Source organism: Cibotium barometz, chromosome 34 (assembly GCF_041138505.1).
Source record: "Cibotium barometz isolate CiBa-2024 chromosome 34, ASM4113850v1, whole genome shotgun sequence".
Taxonomy (NCBI): Eukaryota; Viridiplantae; Streptophyta; class Polypodiopsida; order Cyatheales; family Cibotiaceae; genus Cibotium; species Cibotium barometz.
Window position 1 is genome coordinate 32,850,901 of NC_141079.1, and position 24,888 is coordinate 32,875,788.

Sequence of the window (24,888 nt, forward strand, 5' to 3'; positions counted from 1 at the left end):
CCTAAGCTTGTCTTTCAATTTTGCAAACATTGCAAAGCTTTGGGTCACGACACATCTCAATGTCCTAATTCACCTACAATTACATTAATACTACAACTATCCTTACCTCAAATAGAAACAGTCCCAAGGGTAGAAATTGCTTAGGAAGTAGTTAAGCGAACACGTGTGTTTCTATTATCGTGGAATGCACAAAGTGGTAGACTTCACAGATTGGAATACTTCCATGCCCACAGTCACTGACACTTTGCAACCCATATGTGAAAGATGTGGCATCAATCACATATTCCAAGATTGCCCAAGGCGAGTTGCTTTAATGCAACCTCTCGCGTAGAGTACAGCTCTTAACATCTTGAGTGTACAAAATGGGCAATAGTTCACAGTACCCTTCATTGTGCTTACATGCTTGAAATCCAACGCATGAGAAACAGTAAAAAAGAATGCAAAAGAAAACACTTCAAAATGAGTAGAAGAGCATTTTTTTTAAAAACAGAAACGAAAAGAGGATGCAAAACCTTCTAAACCTAAGAAAAACAAGGGCTAACAAACTATTAAAACCAAGGTTGAAATAAAGAACAAGGGAAAGGACCTGTGGCGGTTCTAACTCCAAAAAGGCCAAAAGCTACACATGATGCAAATGCATCTACCTCAAAGGCTACCCCTGAAACCACAAAACCCACACGTGCGACACATGATACAAAAGCCCAAAAGAAAGTTCGTTCTCATCGCACGGGCAAACATAATGAAAACCTGCCAATCTAAAGAAAGTTAGAAGATGAAACAAGTTCTAGTACATCACTTAGTGAGGATGAAACAAGTTCTGACTCATCACTCAGTGCACCTCACAATCTAATCAAGAAACTAGAACCTGCCCGGCCAGCCCAAATTGAAAATCATGATCACATGACATACGACAAATACAAAAAGCAAGCTTAGGAGAGCATGCTTAGCATTGTTGAGTGTCAAACATCACCGGTTGTGATTGAACCTCATAATGTCAAACAAGAGAGAGAGAGAGAGAGAGAGAGAGAGAGAGAGAGAGTGCTCTAGTACATGTGCCTCTTTCATGCATACATGTGTGTGTGAGAGAGAGAAGTTGATTGCCTTGCATTCATGGTGCGAGCGACTTCGCGCGATGATAGCATGGAGGTGGAGTTCAGAGGAGTAGAGCTTCCAAAGGGAGCTTGGGGAGCCTCAAGGGACGTGAGCTCGAAGCATTGATAAGTACCCAACGATTGTTATGTCTATTGCTTCTCCTATTTGCGGTTGTGTGGAGTTCCCTCTTGGGAGGTGTGGTAGCCCATAAGACACTCACATTTGTACACTTTTTTTTTGTATGAACTCGACTCACCATGTACGTTCCATTTATGAAATAAGCCTACCTGTGGGACATGGAATTCTAAGAATTGGGCCTATAATAGAGTTGGAGTGCACTTATTGGATAATAGGTAATAATTATACTTTAATTCCCTAATAATTATGAAAGACTATTTTTTCTTAAAATTTATACCTGTTGGTACAGATTGTATGACAAGAAAATCCCCAAAGGACAAGAGTAGGTATGTCCTTACGAGTCTAAAAGATTGTAATAATTGTTGTTTAGCACAATGTTAGGTTTCTAGGCTCACGTGTCCAAACTCATGGCTCATGTCTCACATATCTAGACTCATGTATCAAGCTTCACATCTTTTTGCATGGGACTTTGGTATCTCCAACGCGAGAGCTGGTTTGGCCTAGTTTTTGGTATTTTAAAGATTTTTTGGACTTAATGAGAGGTGATTATAATGGTCATAATCCTAGTTAATGATTGTTATAAAAGCAATTAAGTATTTTTTGATTATTTTTTATGGATTTGCATGCTTCTATGCTACCAATTCAAACAATGCATGAAAAAATATATAATGCATAAACACAATTAACTATACCACTCTAATCCAACCGACTAGAGCTTGATTCAAACAATGCATAAAAGTTATGAAATTCATGAACACAATTAACTAAACCACTCTAATCCACCCTAATGGAGCTTAAAGCTCATGTTTTCAGACTGAATTCCACTCCTAATAATTATAATTGCTAAGCTATTCTTAGCTCAAAACAATTAATTCTAAGCCTCTTCTTCGGCTCCAATTTCATGCAAATCACCATTAAAATCAAGGTTTTCCCCTTCCAATAGATGAAATTAGAATGTCCTAATGCAAATAAAACTTCAAATCAAAATTAAACGCCATGTATACCCACTTAGTGATCATCACCACAAGTGAGCGATTCTATCCTCTAATTCAAAAATTGTACAAATAGACAAGCAATTATGTAAGGCTCTAGGTTGGAAAATCACTCACATAATTGCATGTCGATTATGGTAAGGCCTAGATCCACAATAAGTATAAACTTATAAAAACAAAACAAGGTTGATTTTATAGCTGCTTATAATACAGTGTCCTCATAGAGGTGCATATTAATTTCAGGAAAACTGATGGATAATGACTTCAGTTGCTGTATCATGACTTCAATTGCAGTGTAGTTCCAATCAATGCTCGAAATTTTATTTAGTTTCTTTACTTTTTGAATTTAAGGCAATGCTTATGCTTAACTACGATTTAGACATGGAAATCACTAAAAATCATAGAAATGCTTGGATTATAACTAAAATATACAAATTTCATCGCTTGAAATTAAAAGAAACATCGAATTCCAACCAAGATTTCTGAATTTCAGCCATGAAAATTACACTACAAACTGGGCTACGTGGGATTTATAACTAAAATGTACAAGTTTCATCCCATCGGAACATAAAATTCCAACCGGAATTTCCAAATTTCACCTCTGAAAATTACACAACTGGGCTATGTGAGCAGAGCAAATAACACATGAATGTCATTGGATTCTTCCTGGCTGTTGAAGTACTAAATTATTATTTTTTAAAGCAGGCCCTTGCCCAAAATTCACTGAGTCAAAAAAGCAAGTATGCAAATGTAGCTGTCTCTTTAACCACTCAATGCGTATCTTGGTTCAGTCTCGTTTCTTTTCAGCTTGGGATCTACGAGAAGCGGAGAGCATCAGAGACAAAAAATTACAATAACCATCTTTCCAAAAATGAGAGAAAAAACAAGCACTCGTTACTACTACGCTTCCAATAACGACATACGCACTAGAAAAAAAAAGAGGGGAGGACTCACAGTTCTGCCTAGATCCGCAGCACAAGATTTGTCCATACAGTAAAAATTAAATTTGATATTGAACAAGAAACTATAGGATAACAAACTAATTTTGTAGCTGATTATAGCAAGTTATGTGCAATAGGTATATCAAGTACATCACACCTACAGCTCTAGCTTAGACCTCTTATGCAAGCACAATGTGGAGCCATCAATCAAGCACATGCATATTCTGAGGTGTGCATGGAAAATGGAATTGGGTCAACAAAACATTAGAACGAGGGTTACTGGAACACTTATCCTCAATACACACTACAAAGGGGAGGACTCACAGTTTTGACTTACATGAGACTCGTGAGAGTCAGAAGGCAAGTTAACAAATGACAATCTCAAGGGCATAGCACAGACAGAAAAGGGTCTGCACAGAACCACAGGCAATTCATCTACTTTCAACTCATATTTCACAGCCCATTCATGGGTCAAGTCAGACACAACACAATCGAGTCCATTCTATCAACCTACAACAAATTCAAGATAGCAAACCCCCCTTGTATGTACAGATGGGTTCCCATACGCAGCAAGTACCTTTGGAACCTCCTTCCAAAATGAGCACATATACATACAAAGAAGCATGAACCTTAAGTGAAGATTTTCACAAGTAAACCACAGTAACTGAATCAGGTATGTCAACTAAATCAGAAACACTTAATATGTAAACCACCGTACTCTTCCTCTACCTTATTGGGCACATCTTGACATATCAATCACCATACCTAAATATTAAGAGTCTAGCATACACTAGCAATAACAAGAACACATGTCAAACTTGAAACTTGACAAGCCTATCATGTAAATTAAGAAAAGTGCGTATTGAAGCGGAATGAAATGCACAAACATCAAAGGGCTAAAGCTGGAGGTCTTCCAAAAGTTGACACCATCCTGAGACAAGCATGTATGAAAGGAATGAGACTACATCATCTTGACATAAGGTCACATAACACATCCAGTAAAACTACAACAGTTAAGCATTAACAGCACAAGTAGAGTAAAGAAGCATCTGAAGTACTAAAACATATCCTCTAACTGATGAAACATCCACAAGAAAAACATAGATATTGAATATTTATGTGGCAAATGGTAATATTTCAAGACAGATGTTCTCCTACAAAAACATGATAACTTTGCACCTTCGGCCTCATGATAGCACTCAATCCAGGCTACAGCCGACCTTGAACCCTACAGGGACACCCAAAAGAAACAAGTTACAGCAGCCGGTTTACATTGCTGTAAAGGCTTTCTTACCACCACGAAGGGATAAAGGTCTATAATACCTATCAGCACCTAAATCTTTCAGAATCCACCTCATATCATCCTTTTGGTATTATAAAACTTTATCAAAGTATCCATAAGAATTTGGAGTCTATGCTCACAACTATGATTTAAAATTTTGATAAACAACATATTGAATATCCTAATATAGAACCCCAGAAGATATAGCTAAACTCTAGGAATTTATGAAAACTAACAAGCCCAACCACCCACCCCCAACTTCAAGAGAGGGTCAAGAAGAGACACAAGGCTCCTCGAGTTCAGCTACTTATCATGCGTTTTCTTCAATCGTAAGTAAATTATTAAACCCCTTTCCGAGTGTAGCTCCTACTAATCCATCTGAGGCAGAATGCACATTCTCTCGCTGACCTTCTATTCCTATCGAGATTCCCACTAACCCTTTAGTCCCCGAGGGACATGCCGGCACCTAATATGTCTGCACCATGGTCGCTTGATGAGGTATGTAATATCCAACCTCAAGATGACATTGAAGCTTTTACTGACATGATTGTCCTTGAGTCCTTGACAACTGTAGAATACGAGGGGTTCATCAGAGCAGGAAACCCACTTTTAAAGCCAAAGCTCATGTTCAAGGTGTTGATGCAAATCACACCATTTGAACTCACCCGAAGAATCATGCAAGATGCTTATGCTGCAATGGAATCAAGAAGGCAGCCTTATGTGCCTTACCCTCTCCGCGCACCAATGCCAGATTTGGAAGAGTTGTTCTAACAGCTATTGTCTAAGCTATTCCTTGAGTTCGATGGCTTCAAGAACTGGCATTTTGTATGTGCGCAAGGCTACTGGCTGAGAATTGGAGGCATCTCTGTTAGCCCTGTCAAGAGTAAATCATCATAATCACTTAACCATTCAGGTTCTTTAGCTTTTAACTTTGAGTCTACCGGATTCATTTTGACAAGATAATGCGCTGCTTCTTTCTAAGTCCTTTTAGTAACTTAGAAGTCTTTATTAACTGCAGACTTGGGGATCCTGAAATTCTGGTTCCTTGAACCTTGTTTCCGTGAAGGTCACGGACGAAAATGGTTCCATTATGATAGTGAATGTCAGCTTGATTTTTGTGGAGTCAATCCATTCCAAGGATCCCGTCAAAAACTCCCAAAGGTATAACTCTGAACTGACAGTCAATTAAATTCTCATCTTTATTGAACTGAGTACGATCTGTCTCAAGGTGAGTGAAAAGAATCTTCCCACTTGCCAATTCAACTTGCATAGGTTTCCCTGATTTGTGATCTAAGACTAGCTTACACAAGCATCCAGGGGAAATGAAAGAATGAGTACTGCCTGAATCAATCAAAAGCTTAAAAGGCTTACCCTGATACTCAGCTGGAGTATGAATGACGGAGAATTGGTGAGTGATTTGGCCCTTGGTTTTCAATTGGAGCATAAATCTATCCTCTTTCCTCTTCCACTACTTCTGCAATTATGACTGCTCTGGTTGCTGCAGTTTGAGGCGGAACTCTTTCTCTTTGGTTGCCCAGTTCTAGGAAGGAGTTCTGAGGCTGCTCTATAGAGGCAGACGGGTGAGCTGGAGTTCTCCTGGGATTCCCCTGATTTGGGCGAGATCCTGATTTGACATTATATACCAGCTACTCATCTCATTAAATATAACATCCCTGCTTACCCTCAATTCACATGTAGTAGGATTATAGCATCTATATCCCTTTTGCTCAAGGGAATACCCAATAAACATATATTTTTCTTCCTTTGGATCTAGCTTAGTACGCAACTCATCTGGCACATGCACATATGTAATACATCCATAAGTGAGACAAATCTGATTTCTTGCTAGTAAACATCTCCTATAGCGTTACATCATGTATGGCTGCAATAGGAGTCCTATTCTTGATATAAACTGATGTAGACACAGCCTCAGCCCAATAGCTATGTGGCATATTTTTCTCTACCATCAATGCTTGTGCTATCTGCAATGTTCCTGTTTTTCTGCTCACCAACTCCATTTTGCTACCGAGTGTATCTACATGTAAATTGTCTATGGATACCATTCTTTTGCAAAAGAATTCAAAGAACTCATTGGAGAAGTATTCTCCCCCTCCATCTGACCTTAAGCACTTCACATGCTTTCATGTCTGTTTTTTAGCCATCACTCTGAAATTCTGAAAATGAGTGAACACTTCACTCTTCTCCTTCATGAATTACACCCACTTTCCTCTTGTGGTCATCAATGAATGTTACATAGTACCTACAGCCACCCATAGACATAGTCTTCATAGGACCCCATACATCTGAATGCACAACATCTAGTACATTCCTACTCACATTTCTGTCATGTGGAAATACATACTTTGTTTTCTTTCCAAATTGACATGCTTCAAGTACTTTCTACATACCTTCAACCTTAAACTTAGGTAGCCCTGTTACAATTTCTTTAGTTTGGATAGTGTAAGGTCCCTCCCAAGTCATGTATGTATGTGTCTCTTTTAATATGGAATTCAATAAGGAAAGAGAGTGTAATTAGAGAAGAGTGAGACAACAAGGCTAGAAACATTAGGAAAGTGTTAGAATAAAAATATTAGTTCCAAAAATCCTATAAGAACATAAGAATAGTTCTATTGAGAGATAAGTATTCCCAAAAATAGAATTTCGAGTTTAGGTGATAAGAGGTCATATTTAGAGTACTTTTACACATTTAGAGTCCATGCATACTAAAAATGTGGAAAAATAACGTGTTTCTAAAGATGGTGCGTTTGTGGCTATATACAGACGTTTTTGCCTATTCTGCCCACACTAGCTTATAGACCAGATGTCTTCCCGTTCTTTTGAGTGGTTACATGGCCATATTCTGAGTTTTTATCAGAGAGTTATGGCCGAAACAATTTGCTGTTTCTGTCAGGGTCTCTACACAGAGAAAACTGTGAGAAAGCAGCAAGTAGCCTCAAGGTAATCCTAGAGTTTGAGATGCATATATCCCTTCATTCTTATCTAATATCTCAAAAAATAAGCATAGATTTCTATGGTCTTTCGGAGGAAGAGACCAAAACTCCATAGCTTTTCTTTTAGAGAAAGAATAGTATCCCGTAGCCCTGTAAGAGAAGAAGGCTATTTTGCCATAGACCTTAGAAAGAGAGAAGAATCACAGTATGAGTAAGAGGAGATAAAGCTTAGAGATTATTGGATGATTTCAATCAAAAGACAAGGTATTAGAAGACTCTATTCTCATATGTCAAGTTCTAAAGCTCTTGTTAATACGAGCAAAGACAACGATAAACGATAAATTTCTATAAGGTATATACGTATTTTGTTTTTCAATTATATATCATTCTTAGGGGTTGAGGTATAGCCCCGGCTTCTCTATTGATTGTTACAGTGATCTATTTGATTGATTTACCATTTAAAGTTTGTATTCTTTTAAACAACAGCATATGTCTTAATAAAGAATGTCTTATCGCAATCTCAAGTTGAAATGCTAAAATCTGTGTAAGAAAAGGATTGTTTTCTTAAGAAGGTAACATGGATTCTAGTCCTATGGTTTAGTGAGTAAATGGATTGTTATCTTGGTTAAATTAAGGTACAGGTACAACTCTCCCTGCCTTGATGCTGCCCCGTTCTTGTGCTTGTACAGCCGGACGGCGGAGATGTTAGTAAGGCCCGGAGTTGGCCCATGGTATCCCTCATACCATTGGGAGAATGAGGTTCGCCGATTGAGGCGAGTGATTGTGATGCTGCCTAGTTCTGAGGGCCCAGGCTAGTGCGGTGAATTAGCCCACCCTAGTGCGCAGACATCCCTCTGAGGAGCGGGAGGATCGAGCGATGGAGCCTGAGAGGGCGACAAGCCGGCTTGAGTCCTCGCCAACGGCCGACGATGAGGTGTATGGTCCCGTAGGGTTTTGCCCAGCATGTAGAGGCTGGAAGGCCGAATTCTAGATCATCGGCGGTATAAAGGAAAAGAATAAGAGAGCCGGTTTGGCTTGTATGAAATTGATTCATGTTTAAACTTTGTTTTTATAAATCTTATCTTTGGCATGATTGTATTGTGTATGTGTAAACAGGCTGTCTTAACAAACCTTGTGAAAATGGGCCTTAATTAAGGAACATGTTTATTTATGTCAAACAGTGTGGTAGGATTAATTAGAAAACAAATTGACGCGTGAGTAGGGTGGAAAGTGGGAGGATGGAATGCCCCGACGGCACCATCCTACGGACGGGTGGACCCGATTAGTCGGGTAGCTTTCCAATAGATTAAGTGAAAGCCCTACGCTAGATAAATAGGTTCTCGGGCAACTCTATTCTAGAAGACTAGGCCAGCGGCTGTGCCTTGCATGGATGAGGAAAAAAGCGTTGCCTCTAGAAATCAAGTCTTGTAGTTGCCCAATTTATATGATCAATTACCCTATGGGTGATTTGATTTTAGAAGACCACGCTCCCCCTGCGGGATAGAACTAGGTCTTACCTATGAATCGTATCCTTGAATCTCTATATGGTCAAGGCGTCGATGAGTAGGAAATTTTCTCTAAGATAAGACTTAGTGGACTATCTTAAGTGTTTCCCCTATTTGTGGAAGGGGGGAACCTTACAAGTGGTATCAGAGCCGATCTTAGTTCCTAGGATTTGTTTTTCAAAGGTTAATTGTCAAGGGTTTAAAACAAGTGATTGTTTATCATATGAGGATGAATCAATCATCTCTACTGGCCATAGAAGTGGTTTGAATATCCTCACATGTTGAGACAATCATCCTATGAAATTGTTCTTGTATCTTGGGGGTGCACACGCAAGATATTTGTACAATAAACTTGAGAAATAAGATTGGGGAGGAAACCTTTTGTGAGGAAAAACATAGGGTGATCAAATTAAGAAACTAGTGAGAGACTGAATAACTAGAAGGATAGACCGAAACTTGTTTAGAGAAATTTTCAGGATATCTCATTAATTTACATATTACAAATTATTAAGATTATAACTCCATTAAGATTTGAATAGTTGACGTGTGAATGCCATCCATTGGATGCTTTACACTAGGATAATCATCCAAGATCTTGAACCCATCTGAGACAACATGAATCTCGGATGTGTAATTCCCAAAGGATCATGCTCTTAGATGTGTTAATCCCAAGATACTAGATGTGTAATTTTCAGAAAACTAATCATCTCAGATATGTCAATCCTGATAATCTTTGGATGTGTCAATCCCAAGGCACTAGTTGTGTAATTCTCAAGAAAATGAAGATCTCACATATATTAATCTAGAGTGCCTCTTTAGATGTAGCGCTATGATAAGAATTTGATAGTTTTGAACTTTTAATGGATACAATGAAAGAAGCAAGCTCACCCTTGCTCACGTCTAAAAATCGTAAGAAATGCCAAATTAGTTGGAAGCATTGTTGTCAATCTAACCATTGGAGCTAGAAAGTTAGAAGCATTGTTGTCAATCTAACCCACTGGAGCTAGAATCAGTTATATGAGATGCCATGAAAGTACACCTTCGTGAAAGGTTTTGTCCTCTAGGATTTCGAGAGGATCAAATGAATGAATTTTTGGAGCTAACCCAAGAAAGGAAGACCCTAAAAGAATACCACCAAACTTTTGTTAAACTTCTCCGATTTGTTGTAGAGATGGATGAGGTAACTCTTCTCCATCGATTCATTTAGAAGCTTAATCTATCTTTGAATAACCTCATCAAGAATGCAAAGCCATCCTTTATTTCAGAAGCCATAATTATAGCCAGAGACTATGATAAGTTTTTTTTTATATAGAAAGTGTCGAGAAGCTTCCATGTTAATCAAGAAGAGGTCCCCTAATTCAAGAGGAATGTCAAGCCCACCCATGGCTACAAGGAATCATGAGCTAGAGCAAAAAATTAGGTCAAGAAATAAGGATAGCTAGGTTAAAGATAACCAAATTCAACAAGTATTTCTATAAGTAAATAGAAGAGGATTGGTACAAGATTCATGTGAAGTAATGTGCATGATGAATAGAGGTATTCTACAAGACGATACTAAGATTATGAAATTGCTATCATAGGTTAGATTGCGTAAAGGATTGATTCCCTTGCGTTTTTCCATGACAATTTGTTAAGTACCATATTACATGGGAATATAGAATAAGGAATTCAAAGGTTCATAGCATATGAGAGATATATGGATACATGAACTTAAGATAATAAGGCCAATTAACTTTAGAATAATAGACCTTTTGGAGGCACAACAAAACGAGCCAAACACAGGAAATAAGGGACTCGGAACAATGTTTATATAAAAGTAGATTTCTACCTAGTGGGGACACCACTTTGAAAGAGACAGGAGGATTTACTTAGATACTACCCTAGCTCGCGAGATGAGGACATCTCGAATCTTTTAAGTGGGGGAGATTGTAAGGTCCCTCCCAAGTCATGTATGTATGTGTCTCTTTTAATATGGAATTCAATAAGGAAAGAGAGTGTAATTAGAGAAGAGTGAGACAACAAGGCTAGAAACATTAGGAAAGTGTTAGAATAAAAATATTAGTTCCAAAAATCCTATAAGAACATAAGAATAGTTCTATTGAGAGATAAGTATTCCCAAAAATAGAATTTCGAGTTTAGGTGATAAGAGGTCATATTTAGAGTACTTTTACACATTTAGAGTCCATGCATACTAAAAATGTGGAAAAATAACGCGTTTCTAAAGATGGTGCGTTTATGGCTATATACAGACGTTTTTGCCTATTCTGCCCACGCTGGCTTGCAGACCAGATGTCTTCCCGTTCTTTTGAGTGGTTACATGGCCATATTCTGAGTTTTTATCAGAGAGTTATGGCCGAAACAATTTGCTGTTTCTGTCAGGGTCTCTACACAGAGAAAACTGTGAGAAGGCAGCAAGTAACCTCAAGGTAATCCTAGAGTTTGAGATGCATATATCCCTTCATTCTTATCTAATATCTCAAAAAATAAGCATAGATTTCTATGGTCTTTCGGAGGAAGAGACCAAAACTCCATAGCTTTTCTTTTAGAGAAAGAATAGTATCCCGTAGCCCTGTAAGAGAAGAAGGCTATTTTGCCATAGACCTTAGAAAGAGAGAAGAATCACAGTATGAGTAAGAGGAGATAAAGCTTAGAGATTATTGGATGATTTCAATCAAAAGACAAGGTATTAGAAGACTCTATTCTCATATGTCAAGTTCTAAAGCTCTTGTTAATACGAGCAAAGACAACGATAAACGATAAATTTCTATAAGGTATATACGTATTTTGTTTTTCAATTATATATCATTCTTAGGGGTTGAGGTATGGCCCCGGCTTCTCTATTGATTGTTACAGTGATCTATTTGATTGATTTACCATTTAAAGTTTGTATTCTTTTAAACAACAGCATATGTCTTAATAAAGAATGTCTTATCGCAATCTCAAGTTGAAATGCTAAAATCTGTGTGAGAAAAGGATTGTTTTCTTAAGAAGGTAACATGGATTCTAGTCCTATGGTTTAGTGAGTAAATGGATTGTTATCTTGGTTAAATTAAGGTACAGGTACAACTCTCCCTGCCTTGATGCTGGCCCGTTCTTGTGCTTGTACAGCCGGACGGTGGAGATGTTAGTAAGGCCCGGAGTTGGCCCATGGTATTCCTCATACCATTGGGAGAATGAGGTTCGCCGATTGAGGCGAGTGATTGTGATGCTGCCTAGTTCTGAGGGCCTAGGCTAGTGCGGTGAATTAGCCCACCCTAGTGCGCAGACATCCCTCCGAGGAGTGGGAGGATCGAGCGATGGAGCCTGAGAGGGCGACAGGCCGGCTTGAGTCCTCGCCAGCGACCGACGATGAGGTGTATGGTCCCGTAGGATTTTGCCCAGCATGTAGAGGCTGGAAGGCCGAATTCTAGATCATCGCGGCGGTATAAAGGAAAAGAATAAGAGAGCCGGTTTGGCTTGTATGAAATTGATTCATGTTTAAACTTTGTTTTTATAAATCTTATCGTTGGCATGATTGTATTGTGTATGTGTAAACAGGCTATCTTAACAAACCTTGTGAAAAGGGCCTTAATTAAGGAACATGTTTATTTATGTCAAACAGTGTGGTAGGATTAATTAGAAAACAAATTGACGCGTGAGTAGGGTGGAAAGTGGGAGGATGGAATGCCCTGACGGCACCATTCTATGGACGGGTGGACCCGATTAGTCGGGTAGCTTTCCAACAGATTAAGTGAAAGCCCTACGCTAGATAAATAGGTTCTCGGGCAACTCTATTCTAGAAGACTAGGCCAGCGGCTGTGCCTTGCATGGATGAGGAAAAAAGCGTTGCCTCTAGAAATCAAGTCTTGTAGTTGCCCAATTTATATGATCAATTACCCTATGGGTGATTTGATTTTAGAAGACCACGCTCCCCCTGCGGGATAGAACTAGGTCTTACCTATGAATCGTATCCTTGAATCTCTATATGGTCAAGGTGTCGATGAGTAGGAAATTTTCTCTAAGATAAGACTTAGTGGACTATCTTAAGTGTTTCCCCTATTTGTGGAAGGAGGGAACCTTACAGATAGACTTCATTCTTTGCACATTTACATGCCCAATTCTCCTATGCAAAATGTCTATATTTGCAACAACTCCTTAACCATTTGCAAACATTGTAGCACTCACTTTAGGCGTATTTACATTCAATGTAAACATTCTTCCCACTTTGTTGCCTTTTGCAACCAACCTACACTTATCTTTAAAGTCTTCTACATAAGAGCCATCAGGGTTAAATCGGGCTTGCAAACCTTGCTCAATCATCTGGTCACCATAAACCAGATTCTTTGTAATGTTTCAAACATAAAGTACATCTGCAAGGTACTTCATCTTACCATCTTGCGTATAGACAATGGCCATGTACACTAGGTGAGACAATTGGTCATCACCTAGTGTGATGACCTAATATCCAACTAGTATGGTTAAAGGAAACATGAGGGAAATGATAATAAAAAGGAATGAAAATAAATGATTAGCAATGAGTGACCAATTGAATTGATAGTTTTTAATAGATGAGAAAAGTGATTTTTCATAAACCCAAGAGGAAATCAAAATCATACAAAGGAATAACTTAATCTTAGGTCTAAAGAGACATAGAGTAAGATATTTGGATACAAGGTTCCTAGAAAAGAATCTATAAAGGCACACAAAATCTTCAATAGTGAATATTAAAAAATATTAATGTTTTCAATAAGAATCCCCTTGTCAAGAGAATAACTCAATTTCATGTTGTGTGCAATAGCCTCAAAAACCAAGAACAAAGGTTGTGAGACTCCTACCATTCTATCTGTGGTAGCGAAATCACACTAAGGATAGGGAGACTCACTCGAGGCCTCGTATCACCATGTCCTAATGCTTGGCTATTCTGTTAGCTCCTTGCAATCTGACTAGAACAATCCTTATGCCAGGAAAGGTTGAATGATACCTCCCTTCATCATTCTCACAAATAAGTCACATTGAGCAGCTCCTTCGTGCTCAATAAGATGTCCTAACTCCTCGATTATGGAGGTAATTCTTCTATCCTTATTCAAGATTTACCTTTACTCGTCTCAAGTTTTTTCCCCGTTCTAAGAACCATAATTATTTTTTTGATTTTGGAGATAAACCATCACAAGCTTTATAAGACACCATAGCTCTTGAGTCGAACCGAACAAGTCGAATTCCTCTAGCCATAACATATCCTGGTGAGGTCTTCTCATGAATCTTTCATTCTTGGGATCATTTCCAAGCCTCTATTCTAGTCAATGTTGCTTAAAGTCCTTCATGTACAAAGATGGTCATTCTAAGGTACTTTTTGTATCGAAACAAAAGTCATTCTAAGGCCATTATTATCTTATTTGTTATATTCATTCCTTAAGCTTATGTCAAAAATCTATAGGATTACTCTTAAGGAATTCTCTTCCTTTAAAGTCCCTTGAATTTATTTCATCTTGAATTTTTTTTCCCAAGTTCATTTCCCTTGATATTATCTTCATAGTTCAGGCCTTTACAGATCAATCCCTACTTTTTGGTTCTTGATTTTAATTTTGGTCCTTATTCATTCTTTAAAAAAAAATATTTGGCTACTTCTAGACTTTAATTTTAAGATATAATCCTACTCTTGATTAAGGTACTCTAATCTCTTGATTTAAAGACTAATTGGATATTTCTCCCTCTAAAAACATGCTTTCCTTTGGAATGATCTAATCATATTTGATATAACTTGATTCTCTAGAGTAAATTTAAAATTTAGGATTTTTAACATAATCTTATCCTTAAGACTACTTGCTTAGAAGATCATTTCTCTTTTTCTCTCTAGAATCTCCTCTTCTATCTCTAGATTTCTCCATCTAGAGCCTTTCTCTATCGAGAATTCTTTGTACAAATTTGAAAAACGAATTATAGATCTCAATCCTAACAATTTCTAATTGAACTAAGGTATTTATCTTAAATCACTCCTCATAGGGTCAATTGTACACATCTATGTGCACAATTTAATGTGCATACTTAATGTGCACATTTCGATACTACACATCTCATTTTAACACTAAGTAATATTATTAAAAGTCAAGGCAATTTAACTTGTGCTTTCCTAGGTCCAACCTCTTAAATTTAGATACACAAATATCAAGATATAGTGTTTTATCCCTTAGTGTAAATTTCATCCTAAGGTTATATTATTAAATTTACTTAAGGTTAATATAGTTTCATCAATCTATGATTAGGATACTAATAGGAATCTACCCATAATTCTTTTCATTAAATAATTTTATATGTATCCTAAGATAATTACATTTACCAATCTATCCACAATAGATAAGGAATATTCCTATTGGTTTATCTTAGGTTAGGTGAATATCTATGACCAAATAATTCTTTGTTTTTGAGGGCATGTGCAAAGAAAATTCTCATTCAAAAACTTATCTAATTCATCAATCTAAATCAATTTCATAATAAGTGAAGGCCAAATGAAGGAAAAAAATTTAGGAACAAAGGTAGTTAGAGTTACAATAAATATGGTCATAGTCTCACAAGCCAAATAATTTAAAATGTGCATTAAGAGGGACATATGTAGTGTAAGTACGGATTGTTCAAAATCAAACCTAGGGTTAGTTGCTTGCACATAGGCAATGGTGGCTTTTACTAAAACATGCCTATGGCATTGGAGTAAAGAAAGAGAGAGAGAAGAGAGAAGAGAGAAAGACATTGCACAAATAAAGACAGAGTAAAGAAAGAGAGAGAAGAAAGAAGAGAGAAAGACATTGCACAAATAAAGAGATAGTTTTGCACTACTCAAAATGATGTGACTTGTGTTGTATTTCTTCACTCAAGTATAATGCTTTAGAGCCTCTCTTGCATGACATCATTGATTAGGTCAATGAAGGTATAATATCGAGATATTTAGATGCACCACTCTAAGAGTGGGGTGACACGCACACATATATGACAATGCTTTTGTCGGCTTTAGAGCCTCTCTTGCATAATATCATTGCTTAGGTAAATACAACTATAATATCTAGATATTATACTTGTATCATTGCTTAGGTCAATACAAGTATAATATCTAGATATTTAGGTGGACCACTCTAAGAGTGGGGTGACACACACACATACATGTTGCTTTTTTAGAGGTTATTCACACACACTTATCCTTTTCTACTTGGATAAGACCTGTTCTCCAACACTCACCTTCAAGTACGTTGTCCTAGTACACACTTTATCTATGTGAACGCGGCTGTAAGTGGAGTAGTTAAAGTGGATAAAGTCCTAGCCAGAGGTGTGGGCTCAATCCGTACGCTCTATGGTGTTGCACATCAATTTAACATGAGTTGGGTGTGTGAGTAGTGTATACAAACCCATGATTCTCGCCAATTTTTTTAAATAGAAAAAAGACATAGTTTCATTAGAATAAAACACTAAGGCCTCTGTTAGTTGTCCACAACTACAAGAAAAATTTAACATAAGCCCAAAAAACCCTCCAAAAAAAGTCATATAAGTTCTTTGAATTTTATTCTCATAAGACCAAAACATAGCCTTCTTGTAAGAGAAAAAACTCATCTCAAAAGAAATAGCCATTTTTCCCCTTCAACTTTTACATGCTTAAAAAGAAATACCTTCACAAAAGGGGAAAAAAAGCCTTAAGAAAAAGCGACAATCAATTTTCACATAAGCAAAAAAACAAAAATTAGGGAAAAAGGAAATCATCATGCCAAACCCATGTGTGTGTGTGTGTGAGTGTGTGTGTGTTAAGATTACCATGCCTTCCTAAGACAATGAAATAATATAATAATATTTCATTATCTTATGAAATACAACAATATTATCAAATGAAACCTATAGTAGCCTACAAGTACGAAAATATATGACAAAGCTATTAAACTTACGTTCTGAGAGAGGAAATGATACATTGTAACTATTTGAAAGAGACTATACATGTGTGTTGCCATAGAAAACTTGAAGTAAAGATTCCACTAATATTACGAAAGATGTAATCTTGAAGGGGATAAGCTATTACCTCCACCATCTAAACATGAAAGTAGGTATTAGTACACTATTTCATAGAAGTGGGAAGGTAGGTGTCATTACCCATCCCCATTTATTATCAATGTAACAAGACAAACTTTCACCAAGTAAGAAAAGCACTAAGTCAAGCTATGCAAGTAAAAAACATGTCAATTTTAAAACTGGCATATCATTCCACTGCCGCAAGGAGTAAATATGCTCACTAATCTCACAAGCCAATGGATTTTAGAAGTGCATTAAGAGGGGCACATGTAGTGTAAGTACGAGTGCCAAGGAGGTTAGAGTGGAGAGCGGCTCAGCAAGTTTGGCATTAGAATTGTATGGATACAAGCCATATGAGAGAGAGCAGGTAGAATAAAGAACTTCAAGGCTTATTGACCATTACTATAGAGGCACATTTAAGGTTATCTCACATTTAAGGTTGTCTAGGGTGAGTAGGTGCAAACACTAGAGTGAATTGTCATAAAGAATTGAGCACACGACTAAGTGAATTGTCATCAAGAAATTAGTAGGAAGAAAAGGGGCCAAACCTTTAACGATCCTTATAAAAAATATATTAAAAATATAAAAATAATGGATAAGGTAGTGAATCATAGACCTTTAACTCCAACTTCACTCCAATTTGAGAGAGAGAGAGAGAGAGAGAGAGAGAGAGAGAGAGAGAGAGAGAGAGAGAGAGAGAGAGAGAGAGAGAGAGAGAGAGATCTTAGAATTTTGATACCAATTTGAAAGAGAGAGAGATAGAGAGAGAGGAACCTTGTAAAGGAATGTTTAAAAGCTTGCTCATGGAGATTTGTTTGTGTCTATGTGTGTGTGTTGTGTACCCTCCTTTACCCCACACTAAGGTCATGTACACTAGGTGAGACAATTGGCCATCACCTAGTGTGATGACATAATATCCACCTAGTATGGTTAAAGGAAAGATGAGGGAAATGACAATAAAAACGAATGAAAATAAATGATTAGCAATGAGTGACCAATTGAATTGATAGTTTTTAATAGATGAGAAAAGTGATTTTTCATAAACCCAAGAGGAAATCAAAATCATACAAAGGAATAACTTAATCTTAGGTATAAAAAGACATAGAGTAAGATATTTGGATACAAGGTTCCTAGAAATTAAGGACTTATAATGATAAGAATCTATAGAGGCACACAAAATCTTCAATATTAAATATTAAAAATATTAATGTTTTCAATAAGAATCTCCTTGTCAAGAGAATAGCTCAATTTCATGTTGCGTACAATAGCCTCAAAAACCAAGAAGAAAGGTTGTGAGACTTCTACCCCTCTATCTATGGTAGCGGAATCACACTAAGGATAAGGAGACTCACTAGAGGCCTCATATCACCATGTCCTAATGCTTGGCTATTTTGTTAGCTCCTTGCAATCTGACTATAACAATCCTTACACAGGAAAGGTTGAATGATACCTCCCTTCATGATTCTCACAAATAAGTCACATTGAGCGGCTCCTTTATGCTCAATAAGATGTCGTGACTCCTCAATTATGGAGGTAATTCTTCTATCCTTATTCAAGATTTACCTTTACTTGTCTCAAGTTTTTTTCTTGTTGTTCTAAGAACCATATTTTTTAATTTATTTTGGAGATAAACCATCACAAGCTTTATAAGACACCATAGCTCTCCAATCAAACCAAACAAGTCGAATTCCTCTAGCCATAACATATCCTGGTGAGTTCTTCTCATGATTCTTTCCTTCTTGGGAGGATCATTTCCAAGCCTCTATTCTCGTCAACTTTGCTTGAAGTCCTTCACGTACAAAGGTGGTCATTCTAAGGTGCTTTTTGTATAGAAACAAGAGTCATTCTAAGGCCATTATTATCCTATTTGTTATATTCATTCCTTAAGCTTATGTACAAAAATCTCTAGGATTACTCTTAAGGACTTGTCTTCCTTAAAAGTTCGTTGAATTTATTTCATCTTGATTTTTTTTTTCAAGTTCATTTCCCTTGATATTATCTTCATAGTTCTTAAGGATTAGGCCTTTACAGATCAATCCCTACTTTTGGGTTCTTGATTTCAATTTTGGTCCTTGTTCATTCTTTTAAAAAATATTATTTGGCTACTTCTAGAGTTTACTTTTGAGATATAATACTACTCTGATTGAGGTACTCTAATATCTTGATTTAGGGATTAATTGGATGTTTCTCTCTCTAAAAACATGCTTTCCTTTGGAATGATCTAATCATATTTGATATAACTTGCTTCTCCAAAGTAAATTTAAAATTTAGGGTTTTTAACATAATCTTATCCTTAAGACTACTTGCTTAGAAGATCACTTCCCTTTCCCTCTCTAGAATCTCCTCTTCTATCTCTAGATTTCCGTCTAGAGCCTTTCTCTATCAAGAATTCTTTGTACCAATTTGAAAAAAGAATTCTAGATCTCAATCCCAAAAATTTCCAATTGAACTAAAGTATTTATCTTAAATCAATCCTCATAGGGTCAATTGTACACATCTATGTGCACAATTTGATGTGCATAATTATGTGCACATTTTGGTACACATCTCATTTTAACCCTAAATAATATTAAAAATCAAGGCAATTTAATGTGTGCTATCCTAGGTCCAGCCTATTAAATTTAGATACACTAACATCAAAATATAGTGTTTTATCCCTTAGTGTAAATTTTATCCTAAGGTTATATTATTAAATTAACTTTAGGTTAATCTAGTTTCATTAATCTATGATTAGGATACTAATAGGAATCTACCCATAATTCTTTTCATCGAACAATTTTATGTGTATCCTAAGTATAATTACATTTACCAATCTATCCACAATAGATCATGCATATTCCTATTGGTTTATCGCTCGTAGGCTAAGGTGAATATCTATGACCAATTAATTCTTTATTTTTGAGGGCATGTGCAAAGAAATTTCTTATTCAAAAATTTATCTAATTCATCATTCTAAATCAATTTCATAATAAGTGAAGGCCAATGACCAGCCAAATGAAGGAAAAAATTTGAGGAACAAAGGTAGTTAGAGTTACAATAAATATGGTCACAGTCTCACAAGCCAATCAATTTAAAATGTGCATTAAGATGGACATATGTAGTGTAAGTACGGATTGTTTAAAATCAGACCTCGGGTTAGTTGCTTGCACAGAGGCAATGGTGGGTTATACTAAAACATGCCTATGGCATTGGAGTAAAGAAAGAGAGAGAGAGAGAAGAGAGAAAGACATTGCATAAATAAAGAGATAGTTTTGCACGACTCAAATGATGTGACTTGGGTTGTATGTCTTCACTCAAGGATAATTCTTTTGTAGGCTTGAGAGCCTCTCTTGCATGACATCATTGATTAGGTCAATAAAGGTATTAAATCTAGATATTTAGGTGCACCACTCTAAGAGTGGGGTGACACGCACACATATATGACAATGCTTTTGTAGGCTTTAGAGCCTCTCTTGCATGATATCATTGCTTAGGTCAATAAAAGTATGATATCTAGATATTATACTTATATCATTGCTTAGGTTAATACAAGTATAATATCTACATATTTAGGTGGACCACTCTAAGAGTGGGGTGACACACACATACAAATGTTGATTTTTAGAGGCTATTCACACACACTTATCCTTTTCTACTTGGATAAGGCTTGTTCTCCAACTCTCACCCTCAAGTGCATTGTCTTAATACACACTTCATCTATGAGAACGCGGTTGTAAGTGGAGTGGTTAAAGTGGAGGAAGTCCCAGCCAGAGGTGTGGGTTCGATCCGTACTCTCTACGGTGTTGCGCGTCCATATAACCGGAGTTGGGTGTGTGAGTAGTGTATATAAACCCGTGATTCTCGCCAATTTTTTTTAAATAAAAAAAAGATATAGTTCATTCAAAGAAAACACCAAGGCCTCCGTTAGTTATCCAACTACAATAAAAAATTAACATTAGCCCAAAAAGCCCTCCAAAAAAAGCCACATAAGTTTTTTGAATTTGTTTTCTCATAAGACCAAAACATAGCCTTCTTGTAAGAAAAAAAACTCATCTAAAAAGAAATAGCCATTTTTCCTCTTCAACTTTTACATGCTTAAAAAGAAATACCTTCACAACAGGGGGAAAAAGCGTTAAGAAAAAGGGACCATCAATTTTCACATAAGAAAAAAAAAATAAGGAAAAAGGAAAAAGGAAATCATCATGCCAAAACCAACATGTGTGTGTGTGTGTGTGAGTGTGTGTGTGTGTGTGTGTATCTTTGTTAAGTTTACCATGCCTTCATAAGACAATGAAATAATACAATAATATTTCATTGTCTTATGAAATACAACAATATTATCAAATGAAACCTATAGTAGCTTACAAGTACGAAAATATATGACAAAGCTATTAACTTACATTCTGAGAGAGGAAATGATACATTGTAACTATTTGAAAGAGACTATACATGTGTGTTGCCATAGAAAACTTGAAGTAAAGATTCCACTAATCTTACGAAAGATGTAATCCTGAAGGGGATAAATTGTTACCTGCCACCATCTAAACATGAAAGTAAGTATTAGTACACTATTTCATAGAAGTGGGAAGGCATGTGTCATTACCCATCCCATTTATTATCAATGTCACAAGACAAACACTTTCACCAAGTAAGAAAAGCACTAAGTCAAGGTATGCAAGTTAAAAACATGACAAATTTGCAATTGGCATATCATTCCACTGCCGCAAGGAGTAAATATGCTCACTAATCTCACAAGCCAATGGATTTTAGAAGTGCATTAAGAGGGGCACATGTAGTGTAAGTACGAGTGCCAAGGAGGTTAGAGTGGAGAGCGGCTCAGTAAGTTTGGAATTAGAATTGTATGGATACAAGCCATATGAGAGAGAGCAGGTAGAATAAAGAACTTCAAGGCTTATTGACCATTACTATAGAGGCACATTTAAGGTTATCTCATATTTAAGGTTGTCTAGGGTGAGTAGGTGCAAACACAAGAGTGAATTGTCATCAAGAATTGAGCACACGACTAAGTGAATTGTCATCAAGAAATTAGTAGGAAGAAAAGGGGCCAAACCTTTAACAATCCTTATAAAAAAATTATTAAAAATATAAAAATAATGGATAAGGTAGTGAATCATAGACCTTTAACTCCAACTTCACTCCAACTTGAGAGAGAGAGAGAGAGAGAGAGAGAGAGAGAGAGAGAGAGAGAGTGAATCATAGACCTTTAACTCCAACTTCACTCCAAATCCAGAGAGAGAGAGAGAGAGAGAGAGAGAGAGAGAGAGAGAGAGAGAGAGAGAGAGAGAGATCTTAGAATTTTGATCTCAATTTGAAAGAGAGAGAGATAGAGAGAGAGGAACCTTGTAAAGGAATGTTAATATCCACCTAGTATGGTTAAAGGAAAGATGAGGGAAATGACAATAAAAAGGAATGAAAATAAATGATTAGCAATGGTGACTAATTGAATTGATAGTTTTTAATAGATGAGAAAAGTGTTTTTTCATAAACCCGAGGAAATCAAAATCATACAAAGGAATAACTTAATCTTAGGTCTAAAAAGACATAGAGGAAGATATTTGGATACAAGGTTCCTAGGGATTAAGGACTTATAATGATAAGAATCTATAAACGCACACAAAATCTTCAATATTGAATATTAAAAATATTAATGTTTTTAATAAGAACCGCCATGTCAAGAGAATAACTCAATTTCATGTTGCGTACAATAGCGTAAAAAACCAAGAAGAAAGGCTGTGAGACTCCTACCCCTCTATCTATGGTAGTGAAATCACACTAAGGATAGGGAGACTCACTCGAGTTCTCATATCACCATGTCCTAATGCTTGGCTATTCTGTTAGCTCCTTGCAATCTAACTAGAACAATCCTTACGCAAGAAAGGTTGAATGATGCCTCCCTTCAGGATTCTCACAAATAAGTCACATTGAGCGGCTCGTTCGTGCTTAATAAGATGTCATGACTCCTTGATTATGGAGATAAACCATCACAAGCTTTATAAGACACCATAGCTCTTGAGTCGAACCGAACAAGTCAAATTCCTCTAGCCATAACATATCATGGTGAGGTCTTCTCATGATTCTTTGTTTCTTGGGATGATTTCCAAGCCTCTATTCTAGTCAACTTTGCTTAAAGTCCTTCATGTACAAAGATGGTCATTCTAAGGTACTTTTTGAATAGAAACAAGAGTTATTCTAAGGCCATTATTATCATATTTGTTATAGTCATTCCTTAAGCTTATGTCAAAAATCTATAGGATTACTCTTAAGGACTTCTCTTCCTATAAAGTCTCTTGAATTTATTTCATCTTGTTTTTTTTCCAAGTTCATTTCCCTTGATATTATCTTCATAGCTCTTAAGGATTAGGCCTTTACATATCAATCCCTACTTTTTGGTTCTTGATTTTAATTTTGGTCCTTATTCATTATTTAAAAAAATATTATTTGGCTACTTCTAGACTTTACTTTTGAGATATAATCCTACTCTTGATTAAGGTACTCTAATCTCTTTATTTAGGGATTAATTGTATGTTTCTCTCTCTAAAAACATGCTTTCCTTTGGAATGATCTAATCATATATAATATAACTTGATTCTCCAGAGTAAAATTAAAATTTAGGGTTTTGAACATAATCTACTACTTACTTAGAAGATCACTTCTCTTTTCCTCTTTAGAATCTCCTCTTCTATCTCTAGATTTCTCCATCTAGAGCCTTTCTCTATCGAGAACTCTTTGTACTAATTTGAAAAAAGAAATCTAGATCTCAATCCTAATAATTTTGAGAAGTTAAATAATGATCATCATGGCAAGTAAGGGAAGCACTAAGTCAAGCTATGCAAGTTCAAAACATAACAATTTTGCAATTGGTATATCATTCCACTGACGCAAGGAGTAAATATGCTCACTAATCTCACAACCCAATTGATTTTAGAAGTGCATTAAAAGGGGCACATGTAGGGTAAGTATGAGTGCCAAGGAGGTTGGAGCGGCTCAACAAGTTTGGCATTAGAATTGTATGGATACAAGCCATAGGAGAGAGAGTAGGTAGAATAAAGAACTTCATTAAGAATTGAGCACATGACTGAGTGAATTATCATTAAAAAAAATTGATTCCTTTTCGTAGGAACAAAAGGGGCCAAACCTTTAACGATCCTTCTAAAAAAATTATTAAAAATATAAAACTAATGGATAAGGTAGTGAGTCACAGACCTTTAACTCCAACTTCACTCCAAATAGAGAGAGAGAGAGAGAGAGAGAGAGAGAGAGAGAGAGAGATCTTAGAATTTTGATACTAATTTGAAAGAGAGAGATCTTAGAATTTTGATACCAATTTGAAAGAGAGAGAGATAGAGAGAGAGGAACCTTGTAAAGGATTGTTTAAAAACTTGCTCAAGGAGACTTATTTGTGTCTATGGGTGTGTGTGTGTGCCCTCCTTTACTCCACACTAAGGTCATGTACATTAGGTGAGACAATTGGTCATCACCTAGTGTGATGACGTAATATCCACCTAGTATGGTTAAAGGAAACATGAGGGAAATGATAATAAAAAGGTACGAAAAGAAATGATTAGCAATGAGTGACTAATTAAATTGATAGTTTTTAATAGATGAGAAAAGTGAGTTTTCATAAACCCAAGAAGTAATCAAAATCATGCAAAGGAATAACTTGATACAAGTATAATATCTAGATATTTAGGTGGCTTGTACTAAAACATGGATATGGCATTGGAGTAAAGAAAGAGAGAGAGAGAAAAGAGAAAGACATTACACAAATAAAGAGATAGTTTTGCACGACTCAAATGATGTGACTTGTGTTGTATTTCTTCAGTCAAGTATAATGCTTTTGTAGGCTTTAGAGCCTCTCTTGCATGACATCATTGATTAGGTCAATAAAGCTATAATATCTAGATATTTAGGTGCACCACTCTAAGAGTGGGGTGACACGCACACATATATGACAATGCTTTTGTAGGC

The 24,888-nt window shown here is 36.5% G+C and overlaps 1 protein-coding gene and 1 long non-coding RNA gene across 2 annotated transcripts in view; both read right to left on the reverse strand.

Annotated features, from left to right (window-relative positions):
* Window positions 1-24,888, reverse strand: part of LOC147618931 (small ribosomal subunit protein uS17y-like) — a 178,550-nt gene that overhangs the window by 92,761 nt on the left and 60,901 nt on the right. The gene's annotated exons all lie outside the window — the stretch shown is intronic.
* On the reverse strand, window positions 18,131-24,853 carry LOC147618934 (uncharacterized). The gene is made up of 2 exons (XR_015261997.1): window positions 24,683-24,853; window positions 18,131-21,440 (listed from the first exon to the last, which is right to left on the reverse strand). It is a non-coding gene; the product is annotated as an uncharacterized LOC147618934 (long non-coding RNA).